General features: G+C 40.4%; 1 protein-coding gene across 1 annotated transcript in view; it reads right to left on the bottom strand.

Annotated features, from left to right (window-relative positions):
• The window catches only part of LOC149450085 (NACHT, LRR and PYD domains-containing protein 3-like), a 75,478-nt gene extending 57,391 nt beyond the window's left edge, over nucleotides 1-18,087 (bottom strand). The window contains exon 1 of the mRNA XM_089692386.1: nucleotides 18,011-18,087. The gene's annotated coding sequence lies outside the window, so the exon portion shown is untranslated. The remainder of the gene's footprint in view (nucleotides 1-18,010) is intronic.
• Between the last annotated feature and the right edge of the window lie 636 nt (nucleotides 18,088-18,723).

Here is an 18,723-nt window from a genome sequence, read left to right as displayed (position 1 = left end):
GTGGAAATCCCAAATGTAGCGGGTACGTGTAACACCGTGCATGCGCGGGCGCCAAGATCGCCATTTTATTGGAGATTCTAAACAACACAGGCCCACGTAGGTTCACGCATGCACGAATATCGCGTTCACCATTTTACTGGTGCCAGACAAACTAATATCGTGTGGGCCCAAATGCGTCTGTGGAAACATCAACAACTGAATTTACATAGAACAATGTTATTAAAGAAAATAAGATAGATGTACATAGGACTAGGAGCATTATGTCAAATTAAACATCAATATACAAAATTGAGAACTATGCATTCCTCCTCTATATAGTACATCATACACATCAAATAATTAAAATTATTAATATATGCAAGTGTTCATATCGTCTCAGAGGAACTTGTAAAGGGTAAATATCAATATAAAAAAAACCTCATCAGAGGTGTGTTATATAAAAAGTTAAATATACATAAAACTTATAAAATATAATCTATAAATTATAAACGTATATACTGTAAACATTTAAATGAATCTAATAAATGGATGTATAAAACCGTATAGCTTTATAAGTTATGAAGATATAAATAAATTACGTTTATAATTTATAGATTATATATTTTATAAGTTTTTAAGTTTTATGTATATTTAATTTCTTATATAACACACCTCTGATGAGGTTATTTATATTGATATTTACCCATTACAAGTTCCTTTTTTTTGTTTGTTTTTTAGCGCTGCCCTACATCTTTATCTTTTTGCTTGCTATTGAAAGGTATTGTGGTTCCTTTTTCTAGTGCTTTAGCTGCTTGCATGTGCGCTCGCCAGACCTCTTCCCATTTTCTATATTTCACGTCTGTTTTCCTCTCTGAATGGTATGCTGATGGGTAGCCATCAGAAATGCCTTCCCATTCTTTAATATTGCCTAGAACTACTGGCACAATATGTGTTCTCCCCCTGTTATACAGAGTGACCTAGGTAATAACCTATGGCCTAGCAGGTGTTGGAGGGGTTCAGGAGCCACCATAGAATCTTAGCTCCCTTTCTTTCCTTTTTAACCCAAGCACAGTGGCTGAGCACTCTGTAGTTGTCAAACCATGTCAAGCACAGAAGGTCTAAACATTGTTGTGGAAAAGAGGAAGAAATTTGGGACATACTTCCATCCGTCCTGCTAATATAGTCTGTCATTGGGAAGCAGATTTAGAAACTTGACCAGAAGCAGTAGTTCCTCTGACGTAAAAACCAAAAGTGCAATACTCAGCACAAACACAAAAAAGAATGAAAGGAAGAGTAAGAGCAGAGAGGGGTTTCCGTTGCAGAGCTCACCCCTTTTCACATCCTCATGATATAGTGGGAAAGTGACTTCAGGATATCCTGATGAAGTCACATGTTCAAAGTGACATAACGCATAGATACGTCAGTGGGAGGAGCCTATACGACCGAACGTTCTGATGTCATACCCGGCGCGGGCGCCATCTTGGTGCTCCTTTGCCTGAGTGCAGTACACCCTTTGAGTGGTGTGAAGGGCTGTTTGTAATGAATGAACATGTGAGTAGATCTCTGTTTTTATTATTGATCTATTAAAGCTGTTTTACACTATGTAAGTTCTTTTGCCTTATTGGTGACCACTTGGGAGGGGTATTTATCGATACCACCAACGATCCAAGATAAGAGACAAGAGGAGGGGAGTCCCACCATTATTACCTGAAGGACCCACCATCTGAAGGATCCATCCAATTCCAGGGGAAAGACCCATTATATACCAAAAGGCTCATTGGTCCTTAGGGGCCTGGGCAGGAAGGTGAGGGGGCACTCCACCTATCTGAGGATTGGCACCTGCAGTTCAAACCTGCATGATATCTTATGCACACGGACACTATTCACTGTATTGTGTTTTAAGTCACTATAGTGCACGGAAAGTTTTTTGAGTGTATGATACCACCAGCCTATTATTTATTATTTTCTATATGTGTTATGGCTGTCTGGGCTATATAATATACGGAAGGTGAAAGGGTTAAATATAAGTAAATGTAATTTGATGCAACATTTTTCTTCTGGTTTGATCGCCGCACTGCTTTACACTTTGATTTTCTGAATACTGTTAGTGTTGAGATTGTGGCACCTTTAGTGCTGGTTGCTGAATAGTATCAGTATATTTAGTGGCACAGGAGACACTTTCTCATTTATTTGTATATTGAAAATAGGACTGACCATAACAAAAAAATCTTTTATTCAAGGATAGTGATCATATGAAGCCATGTATTATCATATAGTTGTTTGGCATTCTTTTAAATCATAACAGAAAATGCCCAAATTGCCCTGATCAAAAGTTTACATACCGTGGAATGTTTGGCCTTGGTACAGACACACACCTTGTCAATTAATGGCAAAGGCAATTAAATGTTAAATTCCCACATCTGTGGCTTTTTAAACTGCAATGAATGTCTGTGTTTGTTAATTCTCACAAGGATTCACTAAATAGGCTAGGTACTGAGCCATGGGCAACAGAAAAGAACTGTCAAAAGACCTGCAGAGTAAAGGCTTCTTTCTGGCAACTCGACTATGCAGGTCATTTTTGTTCAAGTATTGTCATCTTTTTCAAGAGCAGCCGGTATTTCTCTGGAGGATATCTGTGGGTTTTTCTTTGTATCCCAAAAAAATTCTGTTGGCAGTTGTGGCTGCAATCTTTCTTGGTCTACCTGAACTTGGCTTGGTATCAAGGACAGTACTTTACACTTCTTAATAAGTGATTTAACAGCATTGACTGGCATATTCAAGGCTTTGGGTATCTTTTTATAACCTTTTCCATCTTTATAAAGGTCCATTACCTTGTTATGCAGGTCTTTTGACAGTTATTTTATGCATCCCATGTTTCTGCATCTAGCCTGCTCAGTACATCCACATGAGAGCTAACAGACTCACTAACTATGTATATACAGACACTTGCAATTTAAAAAGCCACAGATTTGGGAAATTAACCTCCAAATGTGAATTTTCCATCAGCATGATTTTTGTTATCATTATGATTTAAATAGAAGCCAAAAAACTATGTGATGATCAATGGCTTCATAGGATCACTATCCTTAAAAAAAGACAATAGAGAAATGGGGACAGAAGAAGAGAGCAGTGGTACACAGACATGTAAGTGCCCACTAAGCACCAATGAACTCCTCTAGCCCCCACTGACCAACAATGTATGCCATTAGCCCCCACTGAAAATCAGTGCACCTCATTGGCCCCCACTAATCATCAATATACCCCTCCAGCTCCCACTAACCTCCACTGTACTCCTGCAACTACTCCCCTAATTACCATGAAAGTTCCCCCTCCAGCTCCCACTGACTACCATGGTACCTCCTTATTCCCTGATGACGTATATTTCAAACCTCAAGCCCCCACTGGCTCTAGTTCTCCCCTTCAGTGTTTTTTTTTCTCCAATGGTGTCTGACAACCAACATCTAGGCATTTTTGATCTAACAGACACTGATGCAAGACATTTGTTTGTACTGACGACTAACACCAGATATTTTCCTACCTGACAGTTACACATGCTGGACATTGTTCCCTCTCACTGATGTTACACATTTTTTAAAGCTTAAGAAAGATGCTGGAGTAATGTTTTCTCATGAACCAGTGACTCCAGGGCATCCCCCACACACACTTACAGCAGCTTGATAGAGTGCTCCAGTAATGTAAGGAACCCTATGATACATACGCCTGATTGCTGCACTCTGTAAGCCTTGTAGTACATCAAGTACTCCTGACCTCTGCATTCTATATGCTATGTTGAGTATTACATAGTCTTGACCAAAGTGTTTATGTTCCTAACAACTGAGCATTACAGTGTTTGGCAATGTTTGGGGGACTAATAGACAGATGACATGTTCAACTTTCTCTACATGCATAATAGTTAATACATTTTATTGGCATTTGATCTTACAGGCATAAGAGAGGAACAATACTGTATATGTACATAAACACCAGCCATAAGTAACCTAATTTATTATTTCCACAAGAAAAGAGAAGTAACTGTACCACCTGTAATTTGCAACTGGACTGTACATTATTTAAAGTGATTGTAAAGGATAATTTTTTTAAAATAACAAATATGTAATACTTGCCTGCTCCATGCAATGGTTTTGCACAGAGCATCCCCGATCCTCCTCTTCTCGGGTTCCCCACCCTCAATCCCTCCTCACTGACTGTCTCTGAGCTAATGAGGAAAGAGAGAGCCAAGAGAGGCTCTGTTCACTTGTACAGCGCTGGGTCGAGATCAGGCTCAGTTAAGTATATGGGGGAGGGGGGGGGGGCAGGGGGCTGTATGCTGAAGGTTTTTTACAGAAACATAACAGTAAAAAGTTGTTGGTCCTAGAAGGCACAAAACAATACTGTTATCCCCCTGCGGAACCTTAACCACAATATTAATACTAAGCCTCCAACCGCAACGCATCGGCTTGGAGACAAAACACACAATCCGCAGTGCACAACTTCCACATTCCAGTTATACCTTTGCTAACTGGAATGCACCCGGGAACACCATACCACTGATGGGTCCCAACCATTATTTTAGCTTCAAATTATTTGCCGCCTCCAAAGACAAACAAGCGCCCCAAAGCAGGAACCAGAAGACCCAAACAACCCCAAGTGAGGGTGGGAGGGAAGTTTCTTCTTCTGCTGCCACTCCTGTACTGGGTTGTCCGACCCTACACCACTCCCAAAGGTGCCAAAAACCCACCCCGCACTACCAATCAGGTAAGACTATATGTTTTACAACCTTCACGCCTTTAATTAACCCTTTACTGTCTGACCTACCGTATTCACCTAGTCATGTCTGCCCTCCGCTATTTTTTATTTTTTTTGCTACAGGCACCGCTTTCTGCCTTTAGAATCACTTTAAGGCTGAATGTATAAAGTCTAGTTTTGTCTATTAATATTTATATTCTTGTTATTTTCCTCCTAATTCTGGACTAGAGGTAAGAAAATATGTCCCAAGATATGGGAATTGCTACAGAGATAACTGAATGTGTTAATATAAAGTATAGTTGCTCCCCCCACCCCTCCTTTTTTCCCCTCTTTTTGAATGCACAAGCATGATACTGGAGATGTTGTGACAATGTGGCGATCTGTCACGATGTTGAAAGGTTATTTCACCCAGGATTCTCAACAAGGCCGGTTGAGGGGCTCCAGGGTAAGTGATACAGAGGAAAGTGCCTTTTCACTTTCCTCATTTGTTTGTAAAGGTACATTTTGGGACCTGGAGCCTGAAGATTTCAAAGCGATTTGGGAGGGATGAAATCTCCAATCCTGGGGCCAGGTTTTGGGAATGGCCAGGATACTGATTGGTCAGGTGTGCATGGCAATCTTCTAGAGTCGGGACCAGGGTTCTGGGCTCCACCTCAGCAGACAGGAGGTCTCTGCCTTTGAGTCAGGAGGGCTTCACTAAGGAGAGGTGGAAGCCAGAGTAGCTGTGTGCAATACGCCATTTTGGAAAGAGTCTGCAGGAGACAGACATACAACTGTGTACAAGCCAGGAGGCTGAATATTGTTTCATGTATGTGATGGCGGATACCCCTGCGTGGGAAGCTTTATGGAACTTTTTCTTTAAATAAAAGTGGGCTAAAAAGGCCTTAAAAATGAAAGCGAGTTGCTGAGTGCATTTAAAAAGCTCTACCATTTGAAGCGAGTTCCCACAATGTATAATTAGAAATCTTTTTATACAATCTCATGTATTGTTGTAGTTAAGTATAAATCTGTGACTTGCCATGAATCCCTGTGGTCCTTTTTTGGTAACCCTGGGGCATTCTTATAGACCACCTTTTTGGAATCCATGGTGACTGAGCGCACAGCTAGGTGGGATAGACATAATGCATCCAAGATTTGTTAATATGTATTTGTAGGTTTTGAATCTATGTACAGTAAATGATGTCATTTAAATAACTGTTTTTAAGTCTAATTTAGATTGTGGGTAAAAATTTAGTAATAAGTACATTGCTAAGGGGTGTTGGATAGATATCTATTTGTGATGGTGGCAATATAGAAACTGTAAGCAGTAGCACACCTTTTAGAGTGTGGTGTTTTAAATGCAACTAATAAAATTAAGATTTTTTTGCTAATGGATATCTTATAGTTATGGTATCTCAAAAGGCTGTCATTGCTCATTTTTTATATACATTAAGGTAAGCTCAGACATACAGTAGTGTTAGCTCTTTGTCTTTATTCTGCTTTTATTTTTTTCAATAATTCTTTGTCTATATGTGTGAGACTGTCACTCACAGCACATTAATTAAGGGGAATTTTGTACATGGACTGTGACCTCTGTATAATGTGTACAAAAGGTAGGTGTTGACTTTTTTACATAGTTACATAGTTGGTAAGGATAAATAAAGACACTGGTCCATCTAGTTCAACTTGTACGTGCGTTTATATCGCTACAAATTTCCAAATTCCTATATTTTATGTATAATTTGTTTATTACAAATTTCAAATTGTTACAAAAGTCATAAAAAAGTAGAAAATTAATAGTGTCAACAATATAAAGGCACACAGAATCCATAAACAATGTACGATGGAGACAGAGAAGGTTCAGCGCATCTCCTGGAGCACATATCTGTAGAACAGATATATTGGTATAAAAGCATGTAATTTAACAAATCAGAAAACAGAAGGTCCACACAAAAGCCAAGAGCATTTACCCTAGGTTGACACCTAAGCATTTTCCGCTTTTCAGAAACGCACTACAGTCCATTTAACATAATTTCCTATGGGACACGTTCACATCTCCGCCTTTTTACCCGGTGTGTTTTTTGGAAAGGGTCAGGGACTTTTTTAATGCAAAAAGTTGCATTTTTGGTTCTATAGACTTCAATGGAAATGCTGCAGAAAAGTATGTAGTGCGTTTTTGTGTGTTTTCCTTTTTAAATCTGCCTAGCAACAAGAAAATAAAATAATCCAGCAAAACGTATCAAAAAAGTGTCAAAAACGCAGGTGTAAAAAAGCAAACAGCAATGCAGAAAGGGCTCAAACGCAAACTGCAGTGTGAACCTAGCCTTAAGCAGATCATAGCACATCATCCTGATAGGGAAAGTGAACCTATAAGGCACCTGGCATCAGCGATAATTAGCAGTCTAGCAAGGAATAATCATCAAAATGGAGGAAAAGAACACTCAAGAGTAATTCTTGCAGAAGCAATAACGTGTGCGTGATGGTAGGCAAACATAGACAAAGTCAAATGGAAAAAAAGCAACAAGAAGGAAGGAGCTGCCATTGACCAACTGAAAGGCATGTGGACATATGCATATAGGTGTTCTGTCGCTCATTGAATGTAGAAAGGGGGAGGGAGACAGAACAAGAAAAAAAAGGGGGGGGGAAAGGGTAAGTAGATCTCCAAAACTCGCACCCAAGACTCAGTGGTGGGAAAGGGGCTAGAGGCATTGGAGGAGAAGAATGAAGAGGACAGGCTCAAGTTTTCTAGATATTGATAGAATTTGGCTGAATTTTGGAACTATTCCCATTGTGACCACACCATCGGAGGCTGTTCTGGAGTTTGTATTTGGCATGAATCATTCTCTCCATGGACTGAATCTCATTCGTCTCTCATACCCATTCTGCTATAAAGGGGCAAAGCGGTGTACGCCAGTTATGAGCTATGACAGTTCTAGCCGCCGTAAGCATGTGGCATAAAATGTCTTTTCTAACCGATTTGAAAGATCCCAGGGTGATTGACCAAATCCCTATATTTTGTGTTCTCTGAGAAACATGGCTAAATGTTTTTTTTTTACTTCTACACTCCCAGCTGACACTACCAACTGTGGCTGGGAAATCCAAATCTTTACCAGTAAAGTAACGAGCCCCTTATGCAGTTTAAGCTTGAACCATTCCACTCCATTGTGTGGCTGTGTTTCTTCTTTAGAGACCTTAGATTAAATAGTTTTCTCTCAATGATACGGTCACAATTTAAAAGATAAGTTCACCTTCAGAACATGTAACATGTTCCCATAGCTGCAGCTGCAGCTGCTCCCGCCACCCCCACCCTCTGACAGATAGTACAGGGAAACTTCTCCCCGTACTATCTGTCAGACTTTCTCCTCCAACACGGCCACATCACTAATTTACAGAGTTCTGTGAATGAGTGCCTACAAGTCCCGACAGCCTTAATGGCTGTCAGTTTGTAGTTTTCAATGAACTACAGCTAATGCTCCACAGCACCATGGTAGTTCATTGAAGCTTCCTGTCAGTATACGTATCGGCTTGACCGTGCATCCCATATGGAAAGCAGATATTCTGACAGGTCTGCAGGAGACCTGCATAGCATCAGAGATCTAGTGATCACCAGTGCAATGCTTTCCAGGCTCATTTGGACAAAAATAATAAATGCACTTTTTTACATGCAAAAAAATGTGCATTTATTATTTCTATCCAAAAGGTGAACTTATCCTTTAAAGATGTATAAATTGAGATCATATCCCTCTGCTGGTTCCTCTGTGTGTTGGGCAGCATTCGGTTGTGCCCTGGGTGGTCCCCTTGACTACTATGTTCCTCTGGGATCTCTGCAGCTGCAGTTGGACTTCTCCCTTCTCCTTTTCGGCTGGTACAGAAACACACAAACTGGTGTGCTTTTCATTCACATTCGCAGGCAATTTTTTTTACATACTGTGCATACCGTCTACTGTACCTTCCTATTTTGTCTATTGAGCTGCCTTTGAGGAAGAGCAAGTCTCGAAAAAAAATGTAGCACTTGGGTATTGCATCTGTTATGTAGTAAGATACAGTATTTGTCATGTACGACAGTAACATGCGGTTATAAGTATCACACACAGTTTCACAATGTGGTTGCTGTAAGCGATGACTATATGGCTTGTGAATACCAATGTTTTCTATTGTGTGGTAGTTTTATCTATGGGCTGTTCAATATATTATGCCTACAAAATCCCTTCCACCCAATATTACTATGTACACTTAAAATATTATTTTTGGGATGTTGGCATCTCAAGTCACAGTATAACAATGAACCTAAACCAACTTCAGGGTCATCACTCAGGCATCTACACTATATTGCCAAATGTATTGGGACATCTGCCTTTACACGCACATGAACTTTAATGGCATCCCAGTCTTAGTCCGTAAGGTTCAATATTGAGTCGGCCCACCCTTTGCAGTTACAACAGCTTCAACTCTTTTGGGAAGGTTGTCCACAAGGTTTAAGAGGTGTGTCTATGGGAAGATTTGACTATTCTTCCATTCTTGCAGAAGTGCATTTGTGAGGTCAGACACTGATGTTGGACGAGAAGGCCTGGCTCGCAGTTTCCTCTCTAATTCATCCCAAAGGTGTTAAGTTGGGTTGAGGTCAGGACTCTGTACAGGCCAGTCAAGTTCCTCCCTTCCAAACTCACTCATTCATGTCTTTATGGACTTTGATTTGTGCTCTGGTGCACAGTCATGTTGGAACAGGAAGGGGCCATCCTCAAACTCTTCCCACAAAGTTGGGAGCATGAAAATTGTCCAAAATGTCCTGACGCCTTAAGCGTTCCCTTCACTGGAACTAAGGGGCCAAGCCCAACTCCTGAAAAACAACCCCACACCATAATCGCCCCTCCAAAAAACTTTACACAATGCAGTCAGGGAAGAAGAAGGGAAAACAATGACAGAGGCAAGCGGGTCCAAAAGAGGTCAAACTTCAGCTTGTAATAAGAAAAATGTGTACATCTTTAATTGCAGTAAAAACACGAATCAATACACATGGTAAAACAAAAACAATGATAAAAGGAGAGCGCCTCACCACTACTAAAGAGAAAAATAGAAGAGAATGTAATGGTTGTCCGGGGTGGCACCACGCATGCTATAGTCCCAGCACCAAGGAAGGGTTATTGAAAACCCAGATGAAATGGGTGTAAGATGTGGGAATAGGAGGGATAGTGCCAGAGAAAGCTGTAGAATAGAAATCTAGGTCATGAATTGAATATAAATTTAAAACATAGTCCGCCTAATTTCTAAGCAATTATCTGGATATCACATGAAAAATTGATGGATAGTAAGCATGATGATAATAAGAAAGCATATGACCAAAAAATAGTATTAAAACAAAATATAAGTTCTCTGGAACGTCCTCAAGGCTGCAGATGATATAAACCTGGATAGAGATATAAAACCAGGTGCAGCAATATATATCCCATAGAGACCGGATTCAATTTGTATTTTCAAGATGGATGATTTCAAAAAGAAATCATGGCTGTATAGATGGCTTGAAGCCCACGTGACTTGGTGGGCGAAAAGCTTAATGTCACTTCCGGGTGACTCCAGCACATACGCAGTCTCTTGGACCGGCAAGTTCAAGATGGTATCATGCTTAATATCCATCAATTTTTCATGTGATATCCAGATAATTGTTTAGAAATTAAGCGGACTATGTTTTACATTTATATTCACTTTATGACCTAGATTTCTATTCTACAACTTTCTCTGGCACTATCCTTCCTATTTCCACATCTTACACCCATTTCATCTGGGTTTTCAATAACCCTTCCTTGGTGCTGGGAATATAGCAGGCGTGGCATCAACCCGGACAACCATTACTTTGTCTTCTATTTTTCTCTTTGGTAGTGGTGAGGCTCTCTCCTTTTATCATTGTTTTTGTTTTACCATGTGTATTGATTTGTGTTTTTACTGCAATTAAAGATGTATAGATTTTTCTTATTACAAGCTGAAGTTTGACCTCTTTTGGACCCGCTTGACTTAGGCATCTTGTGCCTCTGTCATTGTTTTCCCTTCTTCTTCCCTCAGTTTTTTTTGGGTCCTGAGGACACCACTTGGCTATTTCCATGTGAGTTGGCATATCCTCTATGTATATGGGGGCCACTATTTAGTTTATTACATAACTTTTGACCCCCCCTTTTTCCTAGGTATTCTCAATATAGTCCATAGTTGGCAGTGTCCCGGTTACCCCCCCCCCCTTTCCACAATGCAGTCAGGCAAGTACCGTTCTCCTGGCAACCGCCAAACCCAGACACGTTCATCGGATTGCCAGACCAAGTGTGATTCATCACTCCAGAGAACACATCTCCACTGCTCTAGAGTCCAGTGGTGGCGTGCTTTACACCACTGCATCTGGCGCTTTGCATTGCACTTGGTTATGTAAGGCTTGGAAGCAGATGCTCGGCCATGGAAACCCATTCCATGAAGCTCTCTACGCACTGTTGTTGTGCTAATCTGAAGGCCACATGAAGTTTGGAGGTCTTTAGCTATTGACTCTGCAGACAGTTGGCAACTTCTGCGCACTGTGCACTTAAGCATGCGCTGACCCCGCTCTATCATTTTACATGGCCTACCACTTCGTGGCTAAATTGCTGATGTGCCAAGTTGCTTACACTTTGTTATAATACCACTAACAGTTGACTGTGGAATATTTAGTAGCAAGGAAATTTCATGGATGGACTTATTGCACAGGTGGCAACCTATCACAGTACCATGCTTGAATTCACTGAGCTCCTGAGAGCTTTCACAAATGTTTGTAAAAGCAGTCTGCATGCCTAGGTGCTTGATTCTATACACCTGTGGCCATTGAGATGATTGGAACACCTGAATCCAATGATTTGGAGAGGCCTCCCAGTACTTTTGGAAATATAGTGTATGTCCCCCATTCTGTATATTCCACTGAGGGTGCAGATCAGGCTAGGAGTCCACTTTGACTCCATACGATCTGAGAGAAATCTCAGTCACTGCACATCATGCAAGCCCAGCGTGTAATAGGTAATAGCAGCCTCAGCCTAACCCCACCTAGTCCATGCCCCCAGCAGGTTTTGCCCCACTACATCACCAAGTCCTGTAGGCAAAGCAAAACATGTGAGGGGGTGGACTGGAAGCTGCTATTACCTGCTTGGCTGTATGGTGTGCAGTGGCTGAGATTGAGTTTGGATGAGTTTGAATTGATGAGTTTTATTCCATTACGATCATATCCCCTCTTACGTGCCTCTTCTCCAGGAAGCACACGTTTAATGCTTGTAGTCGTTCCTCATATCTAAGGTCCTTTAACCCCTTTAGTAGTTTTGTTGTCCTTTTTTGGACTCTCTCCAGTTCCAACACATCCTTCCTGAGGACTGGTGACCAGATCTGGACCACATACTTTAGATGTGGCCGAAAGGTGGTTGTGTAAAATGGTAGAATTACAGTTTTATCTCTTGAGCAAATACTAATTTAATGCATGCTAAACGTCTGTTAGCCTTGCTTGCAATTGCTGAGTCTGTTATCTACAAATACCCCCCCCCTATCATTTTCCTCCCTTGATTCCCCCAAAGGTTCTCCCCTAGTGAGTAACGTGCATGCATATTTTTAGCTCCAAAGTGCATTACTTACTAATAAATTATTTACATTTTCCATATTAAACCTCATCTGCCAGATAGCTGGCCACTCCTCTATTTTAAAGGATATGTTACCCCAACATTGCATATTCCCGATATGTGCCTGCTGTACCATGTACATGTATGCTTCCTTTGTGTGAACCCGGTTGTTCCTGCCAGTCCCTCTGCTTTCCAAAAAAAACTTACCACACTAGGCATGAGAGCACAGCGTTGTTATTTTTCTGGCCGTGTTGGGAACTTAGCTTGCTCTCCTCCAATGATTATACTTGTACTGACACCCCCACCACGCACAGCCATTCATTGGAAAATGGAACAAAATGTATTTTAATGTTGTTTTATATGTGTATAATAAATGTTTAGCCTTTCTATTTTGAACTGAAGGAGTTGTTTTACAAGTGTGTGTGAACCTTCACCTTCAAATTGCTGTCTTGTGAAGTTATTGCTCTGCTTAGCTTTGTATCATCAGCAAGCACTGAGATTGAACTATTTATTTCAACCTCTATGTCGTTTATGAACAAGTTAAAGAGAGTTGGTCCTGGGACAGAGCCCTGGGCCACCCCACTGACAACTCCAAATCATTCTGAAAATATGCCATTAGTCACCACCCTCTGGATGCACTCTTGTAACCAGTTTATTATCCAGGTACATCGAATATTATCAGTGCCAGAAGATTTTAATTAAGCATTTGAGAGGTACTGTATCAAATGTCTTAGCAAAATCTTTATACACTATGTCAGAGGTGTAACTTGAACCCTGGTGCAAGAAACCATGAAGGGCCCTTCCCTGACTTGCTGATCCCAGGGCCCTTTCCTCTAGTCCCCGTGCCCTTCCCCCTGATCCCAGGGCCCTTGATCTGCTTGAAACACTCAGTACAAAGCTGTTGGTTCATCTCTGTCGACTTTCTCATTTAAATTGGGTAATACTTGTAGTAAGGTTGCTGAATGTTGCATGAGAAATCCATGTGCTTCTATCATTCCCATAAAAAGTAGAACGTTTGGGGTTTCTGTTGTGTACTAACCTGAAGTGAACCTGAAGAAATGTATTACTTTTTATGGGATGGATAGAACACGTAAACATTTGCGGAATCTAATTTAAAAAGGGGTGTCTCCCACAATGAATCACAGTGAATACATGTATTATACACTCTTAGCTCAAAAGGCCTAAATATAGAATTGGACCTTGTGACCGTACGAGGCTCTGTCACCTTGTAAATGGACAGGGAAAAGACACAGAATTTGCATGTCTGCTGACTGCAGGGCTACAGTGCATAGTGGAAAAAACTACTTTTGCAGCTTTCTCCAGATCTTGATATTTACGGATGGGGCTTTGTAGTTTGGATATTCCTAAGAGTCTTGGGATGGAATCTCCAACCCAATGTCCAAGTGTTGTGGACAACCAGCAGGGTTTGCACCCAGGTGCATACAGCCCTTAAAAGTTAGAACAGTAGGCGGTGGAAGTTGGAGCTGTTTGAAGACAGAGCCCTGTCAGGACAGCTGTGAGTCTCTGGTGGAGACTACAACCCATGTGAGGGGGATTCTGGGCCCAAGGATTGGGAAAGTCTGTCAAGCTTTGAGAGTCTGGGAGACTGAGGAAGCTGTGGAGGCCAGTGAGTCCAGGGGGGAGGAGAGAATCCAGAAATCTCTGGGGTGCAAGCTGGAAATACTGGGAAAACCCTGTCAAGAGGCCACGTGGGCCTGAACAGCAAGGTGCTCTCACCTACATGAGAGAGAGCCTGAATAGCTAGTGGTCTGGAAGACCAAAACAAGCAGAGGAACTGCTGACCAGAGAACCAGGTGGCTCAGTATTTTTCTTTTTATATTTGCTGAATTAAGTTGAACCCCTGAGTGGGAATCCTGAAAGGGCTTTTGTTTTCTACACTTTATTAAGAGTGGGCTACCAGGCCCTTAACTATAATGTCTTTGTGACATGGACTCACTGTACGAAAATTTCATCTACCACTGAGCTAAACATCCCCCATATCACAAACCTGACTTGCTTTATAGCAAATTATTAAGTACAATAACCCTTGAGGAATTCATTTAATGGTTTTAATATACCGTATTTGCCAGCATATAAGGCGACTGGGTGTATAAGACGACCCCCTAATTTTCCAGTTAAAACATAGGTTTTGGGCTATACTCGTCGTATAAGACTACCCGCCTTCTGAGGCAAAACCATTTAATTACAAGCCTACAGGGCACTTATACCCACTTCCTGCCCAGGCCAATTTTCAGCTTTCAGAGCTGTCACACTTTGAATGACAATTGCGTGGTCATGCAACACTGTACCCATATGACATTTTTATAATTTTTTTGTGACAGAGCTTTATTTTGGTCTTATTTAATCACCCCGTTTTTTTTATTTTTTCTTAAAAAAACCACTGAAAATTTTGAAAAAAAACGTTTTTTTCTTAGTTTTTGTTCTAAAATTTTGTAAATAAGTGATTTTTCTCCTTCACTGATGTGCGCTAATGAGGCTGCAGTGATGAGCACTGATGGGCTGCACTGGTGGACACTGATAGGTGGCACTGACAGGCACTGATAGGTGGCACTGTTGCGCACTGATAGGCGGCACTGATGGGCATTGACAGGCATCACTGATGGGCACTGAAAGGCAGCACTGATACATGGCACTGATAGGCGGCACTGACTGGCACTAATGGGTGGCACTGATTTGCAGCACTGATAGGTGGCACTGATTGGCATTGATAGGTGGCACTGACTGGCACTGATGGGTGACACTGAAAGGCAGCTCAAATGGGCACTGATAAGTGGCATTGATGTGGCACTGATGGACACTAACAGGTGGCACTGCAGGGGCTACACTGATCATCAGGGCACACTGATCATCAGTGACCTGATGTTCAGTGTACATGTCCCCTCTGCGGAAAGCCAATTAACGGCTCTCCTCTCCTCTGTCAGCGTGACAGCTCGAGAGGAGAGAAATGCCGATAACCAGCATTTCCCTGTTTACATGTGTTCAGCTGTGATTGGAAACAGCTGATCACATGACCGAGCAGGCATCTTCGGCTCTTTCCGTGATCGGTGATCTGCTGTGTCCGAGGGACACAGCGCACCGCCGATCGCCGCGCGCTCCCTGAGCCTCGCACACGCGGTTAATGGGAGGATGTCATATGAGCCAATCACGGCAAGTGATGTATTCTATCAATGAATACAGAGCCTGCTTGGATTGGCTGCATCAGAGAGGTGGGCTGATGATGTCACAACTCTGTATTTTAATAGAATACATCGCTTGCCGTGATTGGCTCAGCGTGGTATACTGTATGTAGCCGAAGCTACCATACAGTATTACCGCACATCCAGCGGGCTGACATTCTATACCCCACGTATAAGATGACCCCCAATTGTTGGGGTATGTTTTTAAGTATAAAAAGTCATCATATATGCTGGGAAATACCGGTACTTGCCCTATATATGGTGTTTAGGATAAAAATGACCCCCTTAATTTTTATAGTAAATGGGAAATTGTTTTATATTAAAGCCATATACAATACTTTTTAAATAACAATTAAGAAGCTTATAGATATGATCATGTAGTTTTTTGAGTATAATAAATCTAACATATTTTTATATTTGATGTACATTTTCTTTTTCCCCACTATGGGTCGCTAGGTTAAGAGTTGGACATAGATTAAATTAATACTGCATTTGGCTTATAGTTATGCACACTGATATTTATTTTATCCATAATATAGGCAGGCATGATGTTTTACATTTATTTTATATATTTTTTTATGAAAATTGTGGAAGTATTTCCAGTGGTTTAACAGGATACCAAGGGGTTAACCTGGCCTGGGTATAACAGGATTTGGAAACATGGCATCCTTTGGCTTCCTGAAGATGCTCTTTTGCACCAGTTCCAATGATGCCTTTGGAGCGTACACTGGTTCGAGGTGCACAACTCAGGGCACTGTTGAATGTGAGTGCACACTTTTGAAGGTATTTATGTATGGGGGAACTTTTGCATGAATAAAATAATTTGGTTCACAATGATATTTCTCTTACAGCTTTCTTTACCCACACATCTGAGTTGATAATACAAGAGAAGGCTCGAATGTTGGAGACCTGATAAAGTGGTGGCGCTTTGTGGCTGATATACATAAATAAAGCGCATTTTGACCCATTTACAGAAGAGGGTCAAAACTATCTGGTGACTGTTTATTTAAAAGGGGGCACTATGCACCACACATGGATTGTTTTTCTGCATGGTGGAGCAAAATGAAAGGTTTAAGTATGTGCACAGTGAAATAAACACTATAAGTTTTTTTGGGACTATTTTGAAGAACGCACATATGTCTTCTGAGAGGATGTATTGCGTGGATTTTATGCATATGTGAGGGTGCACAGTGATAGCAAATGATAATATTTGTTTTTGCATCTTACATTGTTTATTATTCATTTTGCATAGCACTATTCACACCTTTTGGTTTATACAAGTTGGCTTGTGAAGTTTACCCACATTATCTGTAAAACCCCCTGCTGCCGATGCAAACCTTGAGGCTTGTCACTCCATGTTAAAAATGTAAATGTCTCAGTATTTGCTTAGTTTTTTTTTTTTGTAAAAATACTTCAAATAACAAAAAGTACACCAAAATATGCGAAACAAAATTCCAAGACAAAGCACACATTTTTCTCATTTACTTTTAGGGGTTTACCACTAGCACATTAATTTATATGTTCCCTTGTTTTTAGGCATAGTCCAAATTGCAAACTGAACATATCTGAGACTGAAACAGAAGTATATGCCTTGTGTTACAGTATGCTATTTTTACTCTGTTTTTATCGATAATGTAAAATACCTAAAATAACACAATATACCAAAAAAATGAAGAAGCATATTATAAAGGTCACAGAAATGTTTCAATTTGATATTTTGCATTGATTTTTTTTTTTAGAGTTTGTTTTTATGTTTTTTTCCTTTAAACACAATCATCATGATCATGTATGATGGGATTAAAATAAATAAATGCAACCCCCTCTTTACTTTTTAGTGTATTCTATTGAGAGTACACAATTTGTTTTCTTTTTTCCTTTCCATTCTGTATCATTACATATTAAAACAATGAAAATAACAAAATACACCACAAGAAGAACAATGTGTTTGTATTGTCTTTTTAAATTCTTCCAATTAAGCCAATTAAACCCCCCCAAAAATGTTAAATATAATGGTTGACAGTCCATAAATGTGATGGATGTGTCAGACCTATAGCTCTGCATTTAGCAAAGCTCATGCTCCATGCTGATTGGAAAACTCTGATTTCTAAAGAAAAATGGTAGTAAGACATCACAAACATGTTTTTTTTTTTTCATTGGTAAACCTGAAATGTACTAATTTTCACAAACAATTCAGTTGGACTTAGAGAATGAGAGGAGTCAGCTTTTTCCACTTCTCTGGTCTTATACTGGACACTTTATATGTTATAAGTACCTAAGTTACCAAGCAATAAATATCACAATAATATTAGCTTTGCTTAGAGGAGGCACTGGGGTAGCACACCATCAAGAAATTGGATCAAAGTTTAGCAGTCCCAGACCCAAATGTAACCAGAGTAACTAAAGAATGCCATACTATACAGTTTACTCTTATCACACCTCTAGATTAGCCCCCTAACCTCATGTATAGGTCTCTTTATTATATAGAATAACATTTAATCTTACCTTCCAGGTGGGACTGATTTGTTGTAGGACATTCAGGCAGCTTAGAACACAGAAAACATATAGAAGTTTAGGTGCGGCACAGGTATTAAAATGTAACTATACTGCTTTCACTTTCAAACAGGAAAGACTGCTTCCTTCTTTTCCATAGCTCTACCTAAGATCCTCCGCCCTTTATTATCATACTGTAACACCTATAATAATTGAGCTCCGGCTAAAACTTCTTCAAAACTCTAAAAAAGTAGCTAGCACAAGATTTCAGGCTACAATATAACATATAAAAGACAGTGCAGCACTAATAGTAGCAGATACCTCCTTAAAACATTTCAATATGGATAACAAACAAATTTAAAAAATCTCTCAGATGAACAAATGGTGCAAGTCAGCTGAAAGAGTGTAAATAGTCCACCCAAAAAAAGTCTTGATGAGCTGGTTAGTAGATGATGGTGCTCAAGGAATGATATATAAAGGAAGAAGACCTTTCATCAAACCAATTGCAATGCCTCTTACTAAAGAATATTGACCACCCTGAAAAGGTACGGTCAAACAGTGCTGTATAAAGCTGTAGGGGACATCAAGGATAGACTCTCCACCAACATCTCCCCAAAATCACACTTTTTTGGTTTACAGATCGATCCAACCAGATGGGCAGGGTTACTCTAAAAAAAAGTCAATCAGAGGAGAGAAAAACCATCTCATAGTGTAGTAAAACAGGT

The sequence above is a fragment of the Staurois parvus genome, unplaced genomic scaffold (assembly GCF_062004578.1).
Source record: "Staurois parvus isolate SC_StPar_1 unplaced genomic scaffold, SC_StPar_1.0 ptg000583l, whole genome shotgun sequence".
Classification (NCBI taxonomy): domain Eukaryota; kingdom Metazoa; phylum Chordata; class Amphibia; order Anura; family Ranidae; genus Staurois; species Staurois parvus.
This window is presented reverse-complemented; position numbering and strand designations above follow the sequence as displayed.